At 38.7% G+C, this 18,489-nt stretch overlaps 1 non-coding gene across 1 annotated transcript; it reads right to left on the bottom strand.

Annotated features, from left to right (window-relative positions):
- Positions 1 to 11,564: 11,564 nt before the first annotated feature.
- On the bottom strand, positions 11,565 to 11,646 carry trnal-aag (transfer RNA leucine (anticodon AAG)). The gene has a single exon. It is a non-coding gene; the product is annotated as a tRNA-Leu (tRNA).
- Positions 11,647 to 18,489: the final 6,843 nt, after the last annotated feature.

Raw genomic sequence — 18,489 nt, forward strand, 5'->3', positions numbered from 1 at the left:
AAACGCACGAGAAAAAGAGATTCAGAAATCAAAGCTGTGTCGGTGTTCTGTGTAAAAAATCGGTTTGAACATCATGGGAGCTGTTTTTAATAAGCTGTTGAGTAAAGAATATTGTAGCATTTACAGGTTCTTTTCAGAACAAAGGACGAGTGGAGACGCAATTAACAAACAAGCTCTTTGTTATTAATACTTACACTTTGTTATGAACACTACCATTAAAACTACCAGTTGTACTCTCACTAATGTTAAAATGAATACACTAGTAGTAGTATTAGTTGCTGCCCGTGACGTCACATACACTCTCTGTGACGAATGCAAGACACCTAGACACATACAGTGACGTGCCGGCTGTTGCCGTGGTTACCATACTTATGATTTATAAACACTGGAAAAAATGCATTTAAACGGTTACTTACATACATTTATCAACTTGGAATATAATTTTCTAGCTCTAGGATAGAGTTACCTAAATAATAATATGAATAATCATTGTTTAATTTCAGATTGAACATTATTAACACTAAACGCACTATGGTAATTGATCGATACTGTCTTTATTGACTGTTTTCTAGATATTTAAACAGGGTCAAGAAAAGAATCAGTACTCGCCAATCAGTGAAGTTAATCGATTATTCTATGGTCCTTCAGTTGAATAAATTGGTTGTCGATACATAAGTGATCAATAATTCTCCTCTGTGCGCTCCTCGCGCCTTCCACGTTCTCGCTCTCTGATCCCGGCGCTCTGGCTGGTGTCTGTGACGTCACAGCGCTCTTTCTGACAAAGCAGAGCTGGAGGAAACTCCTGTCCGGAGCCCGGGGGGCTTTTCTTACAGATATAAAATCTCCCCCCCCCAAAAAAAACACACCAGACTGTGAAGAGAAGCGAATCATCACAGTTGGAGAAGGAGAGCGACAAACCTAGGAATAAAATTCATTAAACAGAAAAAAAAAGTTTACATCGCAGATTATTGCGTTACAAAGCGTACCCGTGTGGAGCAGTAGAGGACAAGCACGAGTCCCTGAAATAAGCGCTTTTAAGAGTTTTACACGAATCTTCAGAGTAAAGAAGCCAGGAGGATCAGACTCCTGATCCTGGAGGTTAAAATGTGTATCCTGGTTTTATTTCCACCCAGCTCTCAGTTCCATTAGTGGTCTGATGATTTAATTTAACTGTAAAACTGTTACCAGACTTAATCTAAATTGTAAATTTATAAGACTGGCTACTAATAATAAATATACTGATCAAAGTGTCAATACTGGTGTTTATAAAATAAATACTGTAGCATTTGCAGGTTCAAACACAGGATATACACACACATGAGGAGACTGACGGAACACGTACACATAGTTAGGGTGGTAATTACCTAACAACACACTATACTTTTACAAGACTACACAGGGCACTAGAACTACTAGGACATTATTTACACAGGTAGGGTCAGCCGCTGGTCATCGTGCTGACCCTCAGACTCTCCCCGGCTACCACTCCCAGCAGAGTTACACTCAGACTAAAAGCAGGGCTATTTACCCATGCCAATAAACCTAAATAATCACCTCTATCAAAGGGGATTACTCCCATGAGCATCTTTTATAGCAATACAATCCCAACAGGAGCTCTGATTATTATTTGTGGCTGACTGATAAAGTATTGATTCCATATCCCCATTTATAAAAGTAAAACTCCTTACACTTAACAGGTATATATATAATAATGTTCACTTAGTCTCTGGTGCAGTGGTTCGGTGTCAGCGCAATGCGTAGATCCAGCAAGCTCATCCTGTCACTCAGATGGCAGAGTCGGTAGTCAGTTGCACTTGATATGGTCCTTCCCAGCAGGGTTGCAACATCTGGCAGGGTATATCTTCCTCACCCACACCCACTCGCCAGGTATCAGGTCGTGTCTTCCCTCTACTGGAGGTCTCCAAGCGTCCAGCACCTGTTCACCAGCCCCGTGCACCACTTCAATTAACAATCTACAATACTACAATAGAGAATTAGCAAATTCAACAATCCATTAGCCAAATTCATCCCTCCAGGAAGTTTCGTTGATTGGCCTGTGATGATATCAAACAGGCTCTATTACACAGTTCTGTTTGATCCAGCCCGCATCCCATGGTGTTCCTTCAGTCTGATGTCTAGTCAATCTTTTCTGTTCCTTCATTCCACTGTTCCAGCAGACTGAGGGTGATCTCAGTCCATCTCACCCCGAATAATCCAGCCACAGCCTGTCCCTTGATCATAATACATGCGGTAGGGCAGTGCCCACCAAGGGCTTATCTCCATCATCAAGTGTTTGGTAGACACAGAGGCAGTGACAGCAACCCACTGGGAAAACAGATTATAAGAGCCAACGTTGTAAACATTCGCTACTGCATGAAAGGAACTACTGCAGCTTGCTGTTCTTTAGTTTCAAGACTAGTCTTTTTTTAAGCTTCCCATTATTTCTGTGATTCCTCTTCCCATTAGATAAGTTTACCAATTCACTTTCTTTCCTTTCTTCTCCTTCTCTTCTAAGTTTCCCCTTCTTCGGGAAACTTCTTTTTCCTAATCAACTTTCCTCTGTCCATTCTGATTCACTTACAAAGATCCTTCATAGTTATGGGCCCCTAATTATCATATATACATTATGTGCAAGTTCCCTTACACCTATTACCCTAGCTTTACAGTTCATGAACATAAAACATTTTTTTTTACTCTAACCCAGGCTATAATTGTTTCTCTGAATTTGTCGTACATGTACTTTTGCTGGACTGCTCGGTCCCATTTTCATCTTTGAATTTTAATTTCCCATTTTTACCGATCGGTGCCTTACTTAGAACCTTCTCACATCAACTTCTCCGCAGAGCAAAAACCACACGTCTGTGTTAAGATAAGTTCTTTATATGAGTCCCAGACTCATCAAACCCGCGTGAGAACACCCCTGTGGCTCGCTTCTCAAACTATTAATTTTTAAGGATCACTTACTGACGTCAGACAGCTGCCAATTCTCCAGACGCGTCTCTGGAAGGATAAACAATTTATCCTCCGAGGTTTGTCCAATTTTGCTAAAATTGTCAGGGTCCGGATGGAGTTTTAGCAGCCGTTCCCGTTCAGGTTTCTGATCCCGGACAAGCCCCCAAATTGTCATGGAACTATCAAGGAAGCCACAAGAGAGAGTTCTCACCTGAGTAAGGTCTTTATTTCAATATTGCAAGCCCTGCTGCCACTTTGCAAAGTGCAACCAGAGACTCAATTTGTTACAAGCAGTACAGGGTTTTTAAAAGATGTTGCGCTGTAAAAAAGCTCAGCACTTTGTCCCTTCTAAAAGTTCCCATTTCCCTAAGAGAAAACAGATTACATCAAAAAGCGAGAGAAGAAGCACTAGATTTGTTATTCAAAGCTAATCAGTTACTTTCAGCTAATTCTAACGACCCAGACAGCATATATTGTTTTGGTACATTGTCTTCTAAAGTAACCTAAACAGTGTACTTTGTTGATGCACTGTTTTCTAAAAATCTGCACGTACTGTAGCACAGCATTTACATCCTTGAAATATATTATCTTAAAGCACCAATATATTTTTTGCAAAGCTCTCTACATTTTAAGAATCAATGTACTTATTAGATTTCCACTTCAAGACTTGTTCGGCTGGCGTTCTGGGAGTCGCGTTTTTCAGAATTGTATTGAGATCATTTCCCACAGAGCTCAGATGTCAAAGCACAGCAGCAGCTCTCCACAGCGATCCTCTATAGCACCCTTTCTCCCGCAGCTCTGTCCTCATTGGAAGGAAGCAGGAGTGAAATGCTGAAGATGCAGCCATTCAAAATGAGCGTTAAAAACCCGCGGTACAGTAACCAACCCGCAGGGCACCGTAGGGCACCGCGGTAAGTGATTGGCTGGCCAAAATGACTGATAGGGGCACTCGTGGTGCAATGGTTGGTAGTGAAAAGATTTAGTCATTTAATGTCTTTACTGTGCACGTTTCAATCCGCTTTGTATTGAATATTTATATGGAATGTTACCACTAAAGGGAAATTTTAGTAGCTGAGCATAAAAAGAAGAGGAGCATAACGCATCTGAAGGTCATAAACGATATTAATTTAGGAACATAAACATTACTGTATGTACATAAACTGTACTGTGTAAGGCTGGTCTTGATAGTTTAAAGAAAAAATAGGTCAAATTCTTCCAGCACGGGGGTACCTTTAAAGCGGAGACGACGGCACCGAAATTCTTTGGCGCGCCTTCTCTTTAAAGCCCTGGCCAAATATGAAGACAGTACATACAGTTATAATTCAAACGGAATTAAAAACTACACATCCCAGTTACCATGGTGGTGCTTGTGATCATTGCGTTTAACCAACGAAACAGGGCGAAAAATCAGTCACATGACTTTGGGGCAGAGTTTCGAAAGCTTAACCTATCAGCAACAAAGCGAAATTTACACGATAGGCTACCTCAAACTGTCAGTTACACGACTGTGTATGTCGCTTAAGCCACTCCTATTTGGCATTTTAGTTATGGAGGCGAGAAGACGCCCCCCACCCCCCCCTCTCTGGGTGTCTGATTTGCCGCCATCTTTAACTGTTCGGTGTCCGAATCGGAGTAGCTACGCGTACGAAATGAAGTTAATCCCAACTACAAAACATATATTTTTGTGGTAAGAGGGCGCAAAACATCAGTATTTACTGCTATTAATTACTGTACGATTTATAGTTGTAATCTGAGCCTAGATATAAAGTTAGATATAAAGTTAAAATCTCGACAAAGCAATGTAGGAAATACAGAGAAAATAAATCTTTTCTGGCATCTAAAATCAGTTTCGATCAAGGTCTCTAAAACGAACAAGAAAAAGAGGATTTTCGGAGGGCAATTACGCTGTGTTTATATAGAATAAGTGATTTATGAGCAATCTAATTTCTTGTTCGTTTAAAACAGTGAAATGTCAGCTGCAAAAGATCGCACCAGAAACAGCACTCTCTCTGCCTGTCATAGACGTTCAGGAAAGGCTGAATGAAGTCATGTCAAGTACAATAATTCGGTGATCAATAATAACAGTTGTAGGACAAGAAACAAATGATAGTGAAAACTTAAGGCTAAAACTCAAATTCATTCTACAAATTAATGCAAATGAAAATTCAGGACGTTAAAGTGCACAAAAATGCACATGGGCAAAAAGTTTTAGAAATGGAGCAGGTGTTGCTTTGAAATAAACAAACAGAAAAAAAGCCATGACTATAGTGCAGAAGAGGGATGCAGGAACACTTGCTTAGATATACAAAAAAATCACAAAAAGGTGTATGTTACAAAAGAACATGCAAACATGTTCATCATGTACATGAACATGTACATCAATTTCCCTTCGCGATCAATAAAGTCTTATCTATAAACATGAAACAGAGTGAGGAATCAGAAAATTATCATGCATAAAAAACAGCAATTCTGTCAGTGAGCCCTAAATGAATTAATAGCAACCATAGTTTCATGGAGAGCTTCTCAGATAGTTGGGCATTCATGTAGATTGGCAGGTGAAAGGATTTGTAAACATATTTTGTTAAAGCAAGTCATTTTTTTCTGCAACACGTAAAAGACATTTTTCCAAGAAAGTTTAGCCTTTGTCACTAATGAAACCACTAAATAAAGACATAAATATAGAAATCTTAAGATTTTTTTATTCAATGTTGGTAGCAGGATGAACTGTCAGGTTGAGCTAAGTGTATATTTTGTCACAGAGTTGCTACAAGATGTTAATAGTGAAAAAAGTTATTTAGAAATGAGTTATTTCAAGAAGAAAATTTTCAGAATAATTGCAAATCTAGCAGGATAGAGAAAGCACAGAAAACAGGCAGTTAGATTGATCAGATTAGTATGAAAAGTCATTTAGCAAAGGGAATGAGAAGAGTGACAAACTAGTATACTTTAGATATTTTATCTGAACCAGGGCAAATCTGATCATGTTTCTCTATAACAATAATAAAAAACTTTATTTTATATATCACCTTTAAAAGTGGCATCTCAAAGCAATACAGTAGATGTAAAAACAGATAAAAGGACCACAGATTACAAAGTAAATACATATAAGAAAGACAAGCAGTTAGAGGTGCTACCAAAATTAGAAAATGAAGCAGATACAGACACTAAGTCTTCTGAAAAGAAAGGTTCTGAGGTTAGATTTAAATGCACTCAGGGTACGTGACTGATATCACTGGGAATAAAAATTGAGAGCTCTGGGGTGCATCTAGAGAAGACCCTGTCACCCACAGAATGTAGATGTTCTTGAGGACAGCTAGAAGACCAGAGTCAGACGGACAAAGGTGGGGAGTAGACAGATAATAAGCCATATACTGTAGGTACTGAATGAGGATAAGGATTTTGAAGTTGACTCGAAATCTGATAGGTAACCAGTGCAAGGACTTGAAAACAGGTGTAATGCATCCCTGATAGGATTCTTGCTGTCATATTCTGAACATATTGAAGATTGCTCAGTGTGGATTTAATTTCCCCAGTGAACAGGATGTGCATTTATTAATTCTAGAACAAAAAGCCTTTCTTGATTTCTCTAGTTCTTAGTTTCTCTAGTTCCCTTTAAAATAAACTATTATTCCACAATGCAGAGTATTACATGGCCAGTATTTACACATGATATTTGTGATTTAAAGAAATTAACACAAGCAGCTTTTGGAGATTTAAGTGTTGGCTGAGTTATTGCAAGATAAAAGACTAGAGATGTTGGCAAGAAGAAGATAATTTGGGGAAAGCTGAGGAATACACTTATAACAAGAACACTTCCTAATGGGGTTAGGCATACTTTTGATGAAGATGATGAAGTTAACAGACTATATGTTTACATAGATATTGAAATAAGGATTGTATTTTAGATTATGTGTAGTTGCTGGCATTGAACTGTGTGTTGGATGCACATGAATTGAAGGAATGGGCAAACATAGCTGATGCGGATCCACAGAGCCAGCATATTAAGATGTTTATAATTAGAGGCAATTTGTTTAAATAACTAGGTATGGATACTGATGTGCAAGAGAGGTGGAAAGGCTGTTTCCTTAAGCCAGCACTATAAAATATTTTATTCTCAGTGAGATGCTGCCATTTCATAGTGGGTTTCTAACACTGTGTATAGTTCCATCCACACAGTGCCTTTACTTCCATCCATTTCTAATCTCTTTATCCAGTACATAGGATTTGGAGCCTATCCCAGCAAGCAACGGACACAAGGCATAATACACCCTGGACATAGCGCCAGTCCATCACAGGACAGACAGACACAAACACACACACACCAGGGCCAGTTTTCCCATAAACCAATTAACATACCAGTATGTTCTGGAGGGAGTCATATCACACATATGGAGAAAAACCATGTAACCCAGAGAGAACATGTAAACCCCACACACACAGGATGGCAGGAATTGAATCTAGGACCCCAGTGCTGCAAGATAGCAATGCTAACCACTTCGCCACCATTATAAATGGATGGATATCTTAGTTATCTTTCTAGTTCACAGGTTTGCATGCATAATTTAATTTTGAAAGCCACTGAGACATCAGATACTACTGTTGTATTTATGAAAAAGAAACAAAACAAAAAAAACATACTAACAACTGTGCCATCCTACTCCTTAGTTAATACATTTTATTATTCATAAACAGTTAACATTGTTAGCAAAATATTTTGAATTATATTTAACCCTATTTTTTCTTTAGTTTTGTATTTAACTTATTATATGATAGTCAGACTTAATGTATATTTGAACAATGAAAATATATTTTTACAAGATGCGGGGGAAAGTGCAACAACTTATTACAGTGCTAAATTTAATATTATTGATTGCTAATAGTTTATGCTAACACCTAACTTTCTTAATTAGATGTATTTAAAACAGTGAACTAAGTGTAACATACTGTACTTGTCAGAAATACAATCGAAAATAGTTTTGTGGTGTTTGTATGGATGAAACGTTTCTAAAATGTATAACGTAACAAAATTAAAGACGATTAAAATCTGTAATCTTTCCACTTGTAATGTCATTAGACAGAACAAAACGTTTCTGGTTTGACTAAGGATGGTATCAAAAAGTAGTCTAAGTGGTGAGAAAGCTGTGCTTAATGATAATTAAGTGACTTAAAAGTAAAAAGAGATGCTTCATATTGCTTGATTAATTTTAAAAACTAAGTTATAAATGCAGACGCGATCGCTGCCATAAGCACTCCAGGCAGCAGAACGTTCGTTCTGTACTGCTGAGCTCCGCGCCTCCTCCCTCTCACAGTGCAGCGCCCCTCTCTGACGAAGCGCAGTTGGCGGTACGCTATTTTCAGAGCCTCTGATTGGGAAAAAAAGACCTGCTGATGAGTTTCACACAACAGGAAGAGAAAAGAATGGGATCAACATAAAGCATTACTGCTTACTGGGTTTTTGAGGGGGGGGGGGGTGTCTTTCGCTGGAAATCTCGCCTGCTTCTACTTTACGAGTACAACCCCCTCTCTGCCGGAGTGCTGGCTGTGACGAATTAAACCGGTTTCACAGTTATTTTCAAAGTAGGAAGTACAGTGTTAACTGGTAGCTGGGCTCCTCAATGGAATCGCTTTAACATGCTAATGCGTTGGTTTAACAGTCCAGGAGTGGCAAGCTTCCAATGTCAACTTGACTCGAATGGAAGACAATGAATGTATTTTAGCCCTAAATGAATTAATAGTTTAGAATACAGTTAGTCTAAGCTCTATCAGCTTTATTTATGGGTTGCAATTTAGAAAAAGTCAAAAACCGCACTCAAAATGCACTTTAGAGCTTTCTGGCAAGAGGAGACACCCAAATTATAATGTAACATGCCACTGTTTGTGCATGAACAAAGTTATACTGCAATTTTCCTTAGATACGTGATTAAAAAAATAATTTTTTTGAATCCCCGGCGGAACACACTCCATAAGAATCAGCGCTTTTATACAGTATATCGCCTTTAAACACATATATTTAAACACGCATTTACGATTTAAATCAAAACGCGATTCAAATCAATATAAATGTTTATTTTGTAACGCAAAGGTGACTATTCATTGTTATTATAAAGACTTAAATTCGATCATGTTGTGATATTTAGAAATATAAATTTGTTTGGTGCGAGTTAGGTTTTATTTAATCTCTGACCAAGGGAAACGTTTCATTTTTTCAGAGAAATGTTTGTTAAATGTGACATGGGAGTCAGGAAACTAACACACAGCGCCACCAGATTTGACAACACTATAAAAACGCTATAAAATAATGTGACTAGGCACAGAACACGTTTACAACACAGTACAATAATAAATGCTGACCATGACTTTAGAACCATAAATTACCTTACACTCAATTTAAACACAAGCTGTCTTTAGCCCTCAAAGCTGGTTCATACAGAAATGTAGAGATCCAGGCTCAGAACACACAGTTTCATTAGCGAATACATATGCAGGACAACTAGAGAAGACGTTTTACAGAGGATGGATTTTTAGAAACATCCCATCAGTGACATCACTGAAGTCAACTCCTAGGTACTGTAACTGTCGTGTGGATAGTTTCACAAGAATAAGACAAAGGTTTAAGCATCGCTTGTTCTAGATAAAACTGCGCAAAAAAAAACAACAACCTATAATGTACTTCTTTGCGGCTCTGTTTGCCCAAATCATATATTCACAACGTGAAATCTAGAAAATAATATTACGTAACCAAAATCCGCAATATGGAAACAGAACCTGTGTAATTGTTGATAGATGATGTACTCGTAACATTTTTACAAGACGAACTACAACATTTAAAAAATGACTTGTATGTACTTGATATCTCTAATCAATCCACGGCGACATTGTTAAAAGCAGAGTCCCAGCACAAAACGAAACTAAAACGCATACCGTTTTGCGCTTCTTATTAGTTGCTCAAAAGTAATTTGACCGTATGAAATGCATAATATAAATCTAGAAACATATACGTGAGCAGTATTTATGCACTGTAGTATCAGTGTTAAGACATACCTCTCAAATACTGTAAATCAAGTTAAAAATATCCCAAGACCGATTCTGGTCACAATGAAACCATGTTTCGTGTATGTTTTCTTTAAAGTACCGAGACCAGCCATATACTGTATGTTTATGTTCCAAAATTAATATAGTTTATGGACCACACGCGTTGCAGTATGCTCCTATTCTTTTTATGCTCAGCTACTAAGATTTCCCTTCAGTGGTAAAATTAGATATGAATATTCAATACTTAAACGGGCACAGTTAAGACATTAAATATACATACTGTATACAGTACAGTTTTCATACGGTAATATGTTTATGTTCCTAAATCAATCTCTTTTATGAGCATGTAAAAGGCATGGTGATTCGATTCTCAAAAATTACTGTACTTTGCATGATTGGAAACAAATCCGTGATTGCGAAATGCTGTGGTGTTACTTTTACAAAGACGGTCAATGAAAAAAAGTATGTTGACCTTGGCAATACTTTGAGTATACACTTACAGCTTGTCCAAGGTCATTCATCATTAATACTATTAGTAATATCTTCGTTAAAGACTTTGATGGCCACAGCTCAAACATGAGAGGTTGAGTTTATTAGCTCCACCTTGCGGAAATTCCGGATACTATTATTTTGCTTGTTGTATTATAGGAGAATTTACGGTAACTCGCGGTATTTACCGGTGGCTTGCGGTACACTGCGTACAGGGTACCGGAAAATAATGCGGTATCGCCAGGTACGTACAGACACGTACCGGAGGTAATTGGCTACGGCGTCGTGCATCGTGACGCGCAATGACGCAAAATACCGCGGTATGTGATTGGTTGACCGACAGGGGCACTCGTGGTCCGTTGGTCTGTCGTAGAAAGACTTACTGTAAACGTCTTTACTGTGCCCGTTGTAGATATTGAATTTTACCACTGAAGGGAAATCTTAGTAGCTGAGCATAAAAAGAATAGGAGCATACTGTAACGCGTGTGAAGACCATAAACGATATTAATTTTGGAACATAAACATACAGTATATAGCTGGTCTTGGTACTTTAAAGAAAAAAATACACACCAGTATTCCATTTCTCCCTAAACATTATAAGCTTCGAAGTCTTTAACTAACGTGATACCGGAGTCAACAAGCATACTTTTAGAATTTGATTAAAAGGGAATATAATATGGAATCGCGTATCTCAAGAAATTAATAACGATATAATTATATTCATGTTGCAAAAGAAGCGCTATGCGCAAAGATTTAACAAGCTCAACCCCCGCCGACGATTTGTTGTGAAGAAGCAGAACATTCAAGTTTCACAGACAGAAGCAGCACGCCAGCACAGCCAACATTAAAACGGAGGGCACACTACGATTTGCATTGACACAAAAGTGATCTGGGCAGACATCGTTCCCTGCATAACGCAAAAAGTGACAAAGCGCTTTTGGGTTGAGAGGACGCAAGAAGGTTTTTGTTTTGTGCCTTGATGTCAAGCTGAGAAAGTATCTTTAAACACTTTGCTTAGTTTCTCGAGAGACTGCCAAAAAGCAGTTTCCTTCGTCTGAAGCCAGCTGAAAGGGGGTCTCGACAGAAGCACCTGGCAGCGGTGGGATTCGAACCCACACCCCCGAAGAGACTGGAGCCTTAATCCAGCACCTTAGACCGCTCGGCCACGCTACCCGCTGTGCACTGACTCTTTGTCTCATTACTTGCCCGGAGGAAGCCGGGTGGGTTTTGCTCTTGTCGCCCGAATTAGTGGCGTTATGACCGAGGAACCGACTGCACCTGCTTTTTCTGAGATGCTTCCCCTCTCATGGTGAGATCTTGAATTCTTTAACACCTCTTGATAAAGATCTTCTGTTGAGCAGGTTTCAGACCTCTGCGTACAGCACCCTTGATGTCATTTTATTTTTACAGCAGCCGCATCCGGAAAGTTGTGTCTTTTACGTTTTATTTGAACAACAAAACTACATACAATACAAACAAGAGCACATATAACGTATCAAGAAAATCGTCAGGGGCACATGCTATAATACAATTACACTTTATGAAAAACGATTACACAAGGTAAATAAAGATAAGGTCCGCACAGCTCGTTCTTACATTTCGAAAGAGTCCGGAAATACCCCTTTACGTCTATTTTGAACTGTTCAAACGTAGGACTCTTCCCAGACCATTTCACTTTATACCACATTCCTAAACGAGGATGCTTCTCCTGTTTTAGAACTATTTTGGGCGGTATGGCTTATACAACACACCCACAGTATTCTAATGGTGGACTGCAGATCTGTGCTATAGTTCAGTCGAATTCAAAGGATCCAGCAATCTTACTGGATTTGACTGGGATTCTGAAATGTCTCTTGCAAAAGTATTCGGGTTTGCTTGAACCTTTGATAAAAAAGTGATCTGATCTGAAACTACCCAGCTTACAATCTCTGAGGTAGTTGTCACTAAACTCGGACGTGATGTGCCACACATGTGCCATGTGCCTTTACTTTTGTAAAAAACTGGTATCGGGAAAATTAAAGTCGAAACCCAAAACAGTAACATATTTAAGAGTAAATGCCTCCTAATAGCTAGCAAGCGCTCCTAGTTAGTAAGGTTGTTTGTGTCCCAGCCTGTCACGCGGGAAACCGGGGTTTGATTACCGACGGGGAGACAGCTAGTTTTTTTATGATCAGATTCCAGTCTTTAATGCTGTGTGTGAGAGTTTACGTAACTTTCCTTTTCTCACATTTTCTGACGACTATTCCGAAGGAGCGCCCTATCAACTCCTAATACTTTTTAAAAATCTGCCTGCATGTTTGATTAGTTTTGTTTTACTTAGAAAAAGTTCAATATTGATCATAACTAAAGAAAATTATGATCAGAAACAAAAACAAAATGTTGAAGATGCAACTCGATCTTGAATCAGAGCTGGGTGACATGGGCTTCTGTTCTGATATGGTTGTACGAGAAACAGGAGGAATCTCTTCTCTCCTATGGAACATGAGCTGAATCAGGAATGAGACATGTCATATATCAACGCATGACCTACATCGTAAAACTAAAATAAAAACTAACATTAAGTTATCAGAGACATCCATTTATATACAAACAAGAGACAGACAAAACAATAATTCTACATTAACTTGTCCTGCACTGATCAGACTAATTGAAATGGTCTGATTCAGAGCCTGTGCAGCTCGTGCTAATACAACAACGACAGTATTGAACCCTCAGCACCATACTGACTACTGAGCACAAGTTCAGCTGCTCTCCAGCTTTGTTACGCACGTTTTTTTATTGCAAATGGAGCTGATCTCCAGACAGTACAGTGTTAGTCAGCAGCCTCTACTAGTAATACATCGCCCCTGTCCAAAATCTCTAGGTAAAAAAAAACACATTTTATACATTTGTCTGTTTAAAGATATAATCTCTTTAAAAAAGACAAAGGGTTTGTGTGTCAATTGTTTCGAATTAATTTCGAACGCAAAGAAAAGTAGTTTTCTTCCAAGAAATCACACATTTGTCGCATCCTCCATACTATACTTCTCTCTTGTAGTAGTAAAGCATTTTGATTTAAACTGAACAATATATTAAATGTTTCATCTATACACTTACGATTAACATAGGCAGCCTTGAACGGATTGCGGAAATCAAATATACAGATGGATTCAGAGTGTGCTTTCCAACTTTTGTGTAACATTTTCCTTTGATAGGTCGGAGTTGTTTTTAAAATCTGGATTAAATAAAAAGGAGTGACGTCAGTGTAAAACAGCTTTCCTTCATGGGGAACAACGGTTGTGTTCCATATTTCTAATTATTTTGGTTTCAAGATAGCAATTTAGTATGAAACATAAAAGCCAGCTGGATAAATCTGTTACACGTCATTTACAATGGTCTTTCAACTAATAGCCCGTGCAGGGATCAAACCCCAACTGTTGGTATGAGTTGCGTAAGGCTCTGCAACGTGCAGATGAGAAACTAACCTCCGCTTCTTCATTATATACACAGTGAGCTATATATGCGGTCTTACTGCCTCCTACGGGCTCTGTATTTGATTGCGGTACAAGACCGGCCATGGAGAAATGAAGTGAAGAGGGTGTGTTCATTAAAAGGCTCATAGCGTCCCAGGGAGGTCTCAAACCACCACTCTTTTGGTTAATAACCGAACCACAAAGACTCATGTACAGCTTAACACTTCTCGGTCTCAGTGAAAGTGATACACTCCATCTTAAAGGAAAATCGCCAACAGTGGCCGATGTCTATTGGAATTTTTTTCATTCTATACTGCAAAGGGATGGACATATAAGGTCAGCAGGCTTGGGGAATTGGACCTTATGGTGAAGGCTGCGGGCTCAGCATCAGCAGAACCTGATCAGTATCGGTTGACTCCGATATACTTTGACAACTTAACTTCTGGATTTAGAGACATTTACCTTAGTGTCGGTATACTAAGATGTTTTGGTAACGAGGAAGGAGGGACAAAGCAAATTCGCAGAATGTGTGCTATTTTTAGTCCTCACATGCCAGAGGGTCAATATTAAAAAAAAATGTAACAGTATAATCTCTTGTACTTCACAATTTAATAGTGTCTGTTACATTGTGTCTCACACCTCAGTGTCAGACCTGTGAGACGAGCTTGTAATCAGGAGGGAGGGCCATAGCAATTCAGCAGAAATTGCATTCATCTTTTCCCAATGCATTCTTACATGCCATTTTCTCACATGCCATGCTCAGAGGGTCATATTTTTAAAATGGTATCATAAAATGTCCTGAAGTTCAGGATTTTGACAGTCTGTTATATTGTGTCTCACACCTTGATGTCAGAAATATGAGACGATTTTAAAATCAGGAGGGAGGGCCCTAGAAATATAGCAAACATTGCATTTACCATTTGACAATGTATTCTCTCATGCCATGTTCAGAGGGTTGTATTTAAAAAACGGTACAGTACAATGTCCTGAAGTTCAGGATTTTGATAGTCTTTTCCATTGTCTCTCACACATCTGTGTCAGAATTTTTAGACATTTTTATAACCAGGAGGTAGGTTCGATCACCCTCTGCTCATCCTCAGTTAACCATATAGTCTCATATACCATGTTCTAAATGTCCCATTTAAAACTGCTATATTAAAATTTCTTGTAAAATGCAAGAGTTTGAGTCTTTTTATGAACAGAAGGCAAGGTCGTGGAAAATATGCAGAAAGTGCCAGTGAATTTACGTTTTGCCTTTGTCTTATTTACTCGTGGTATAACATGCCAGTTTGTTTTATTGTGAGTTGTGTTTCTGAAATGTGTTTCATACAAAAATGCAATTTGGACAGTCTCTACTTACATATTCCCCTTTACTGAGGAAATATACAGTAATACATCCGGATAAGTATTTTAAAAAATGACTGTAGAGAGCCATCTACAGGCGAAAGACGACATAACATCACAGCAGCAGCATTTAATATGAAACGAAAAACGCAAAGCAGCAGCTGGCGAATAAGAAGCCAACTTCAGCCTCGTTAATGCAATAGCATTAGGTGAGGTGGAAAAATATTTCTTGCTCTGAATCTTAACATTTTTATAGGAGGTGTTCTAGGACTTCTTGCCTCAGAAAAAAAAACTGCCAGATATTTCTACTCCATCAATAGCAGCAGTGTTATCAGTACTGAGCCCTAAATGTAGGTCCTATCATCATATAAAAAGTCGAAAGTATCGACTGCATTCAACTGATAAAATGTATCTTCTATGAGAGTTATATCTTTATCCAAAATACATCGGAAACAAATTTGCACGTTTTTTGGGGGGGATCCTGAAGACTGAGACTCAAAACTTTTTTTTCCTTCTTTCCAGGAGGAAGGATTATTCAGATGCAAACATTGTCCCAAAATCGATATACTCTTCAATGATATTCAAATCCTCCATCTGAATGTCGATATTGAAATATGATATCGTACAAATTGTGGTTTTCTTTTTAAAGCAAATTTTATGCTTTAAATTAAATAAATTGTATTTATTATGAATGTGCCGGAATTTTTTCAGTACTTTAGAGGGTTCTGCCATTTTAGATGTTATGCTGTTCCTGTCTGATTTATCAAATGTGTCATTTAAATCTCCCGTCATTTCTATATCAGCATGAAGGCCTTGAAGTAAAGATTGCAATTCATCCAAAAATGCAATTCATCCAAAAAAAGTTTCCCACTGATGATACATACAAGGAAATGAATGTACATTTTCCCCCCAAATCAACAAATTTAAAATCAAATACCTCCCTCATCTGCAGGTGGAGAGAATAATGTCAGAATAAATACAGGTTTAAAAGTCAGAAGCATTGATAGTGCTATTTTAAAATGACACTAAAATGCTCACAATATATTAAAAAGCTCTGTAAAATAATAAAAAAAATAAAACAAGGTAAAAAGAAATAATACACAGTTATAAAGCTCAGGAATTATCAATGGGAAGTTACAATGGGTTGATATGATTTAAAAAATAAAATGTTTGAAAAAATCCACTTACAATATGCTAAAAATGGCAAGAATGCTTAAAACAGGTGTGTAAAATTTTAAAAAAATAAATAAAACAAGTTAAAAATAAATACTAAATGGGTTTAAAATTCAGGAATGTGATTGGTCAGATGCTTACAATGAGTGTTGCTGGTGTTTCGTGTGATTTACCGAAATGAAAAAAATATTCAATTTAAAAACGGCAAGAGCTCGTATGAAAAAAAAGTTCTTAAGTATCTTTGTTGTAACAGCTGCGCCAGAACTGGTGTATTCATATACATCAGAAAAGTAGCTGAACTTGACTGGTTTATATTCAGTTATATGCACTGGGGACGAAAAGGAGACTTACATGGATTTTATTAGGTTTGAGGAATCAGAAAATTAATTTTTACATGTTTATGCCTACGAGCAGAAATAACTTCCTGCTTTCAGCACTTTTATTGTTTTTGCTTGTAACCTCGAACAGAGAAACCCAGTACTGACTCATAGAAACGCCCCGGAGTTTCTGTGTTTCTGGGATTTAAGAGGGATGTACTGTATGAGGACAGTAAAGGGAGTTTTTTTTTTCCCGCTGTAGAGTATGAAGGCGGTTTGATGAGTCTGAAGGGAGGAGACACGCATTCCGCACGGGGAGCGCAGAACAACGAGTTTCACCTGCAGCTCGCCGAGTCCTGTCCTATATAACCCCTGAGCCTGGGACACACTGAGTCTCTAACCAGTGTTCGAGATGTAAAGGGTTGAACCCAGAAGTCGAGAGTGGAGTTTTTGTATAAGTGTAAGATTAAGGGAATAGGGTTTTGGTGGGTTTGGTGCACAGATGAGGTTTCGGTTTAGGTTTAGTTTGCTTTTGACACATTTGTAACGGCCATGGCGGCCTGAAGAGTTGGCATGTGCTGTTACTTTTGCGCACGTTTGGTGTATAAGGGTGGTGAGGTTTCGGCTCACTCGGGTGATATTTCATGGTTGGACTTTTCAAGGAAGGTGTTACAGAAAGTCAAATGATGTCAAATGCTTAATCACTTTGCTGAAGGGAATTGGTTTTGACATTAGTTTCAATCGGTGAAGTTACTGGAAGAATTCTGGATGAAAATAGAGGAGGAAAAAAATATGTGGGCCTGATTAGAATGTTTGAATGGCAGAAGCTGATGGATCTTTCTAATGTGGTGTGAGCCTGGTCAGTACCTGGATGGGAGACCTCCTGGGAAAAACCAAGGTTGCTGCTGGAAGAGGTGTTAGTGGGGCCAGCAGGGGGTGCTCACCCTGTGGTCTGTGTGGGTCCTAATGCCCCAGTATAGTGACGGGGAAACTATACTGTAAACAGGCGCCGTCCTTCGGATGAGACTTAAAACCGAGGTCCTGAGTCGCTGTGATCATTAAAAATCCCAGGGCGTTTCTCGAAAAGAGTAGGGGTGTAACCCCGGCGTCCTGGCCAAATTTCCCATTACCCCTTACCAATCACGGCCTCCTAATAATCCACCTCTATGAATTGGCTACATTACTCTGCTCTCCTCCCCACTGAAAGCTGATGTGTGGTGAGCGTTCTGGCGCAGTATGGCTGCCATCACATCATCCAGGTGGATGCTGCACACTGGTGGTGGTGGAGGGGAGTCCCCATTACCTGTAAAGCGCTTTGAGTGGAGTGTCCAGAAAAGCGCTATATAAGTGTAAGCAATTATTATTAATTAATAGGACTGTGATTGTTCGCATGTTTAATGAGATGGTGATGAAGGAAGATGTTTTGACATGGTTGTCTAAGTATTGTTTAGTGAAAGGTGAGCTTCAGAAAGTCTTAGATGATAATGGCATCTGGAACTGTGCATGGAGAGTACCTGTTTCATTGCATGAAGACAAAAAATGGTTATGGTGGATTTAAACACATTCCTTCTTTGATTGGATTAGGTGAAAATAGAGGCCTTGTGTTCTACCAAGGGCAGCCAAAACCGTGCAGGAGATGTGGGGAGCTGGGTCACTTTGTGGATGCCTGTACAAAGGTGGTGTGTGGTAAGTGCAAGGAAATTGGACATGCATATACTGAATGTACAAGC

Source organism: Lepisosteus oculatus, chromosome 14 (assembly GCF_040954835.1).
Source record: "Lepisosteus oculatus isolate fLepOcu1 chromosome 14, fLepOcu1.hap2, whole genome shotgun sequence".
NCBI lineage: Eukaryota > Metazoa > Chordata > Actinopteri > Semionotiformes > Lepisosteidae > Lepisosteus > Lepisosteus oculatus.